Source organism: Phoca vitulina, unplaced genomic scaffold (assembly GCF_004348235.1).
Source record: "Phoca vitulina isolate PV1807 unplaced genomic scaffold, GSC_HSeal_1.0 scaffold39, whole genome shotgun sequence".
NCBI lineage: Eukaryota > Metazoa > Chordata > Mammalia > Carnivora > Phocidae > Phoca > Phoca vitulina.
Window position 1 is genome coordinate 6,947,963 of NW_022589742.1, and position 512 is coordinate 6,948,474.

A 512-nucleotide genomic window follows, 5' to 3' on the forward strand; every position below is an offset into this window, starting at 1 on the left:
TGAGCCGAAGGCAGACGCTTAACGACTGAGCCACCCAGGCGCCCCCAAAATCAATTATTTCTTTATTCTGGATCTCTCAGCACTTGTATATTACATGTGCACTTTTTAAAAAATTGCACACAGTAATGTATTGCTCATTAATTCAGTATAAAGCCACAAATCTGTACTCCTCTCTCATGTATACTGATTCACAAGACAACAAAAGCTAACTACAGAATAAGCACAGAATTGATTCTGACTTATAATAGCATTTGGCTGACAGCTGTTAATAGAGCTTCTCCCAATTTTCCACTAAAAGAACAATTGCTCTTACTAGATATCAAATATAAATCTAGAGTAATTATATATATATATATATTTATATATATATATATTTATATATATATATATTTATATATATATATATATATGTGCAGAAAAATATTTGAGGAAATAATGTCCCTAAATTTTCCAAATTTGATAAAAACCATAAATCTATAGGTCCAAGAAGCTCAAAAAACCCAAGCAAGATA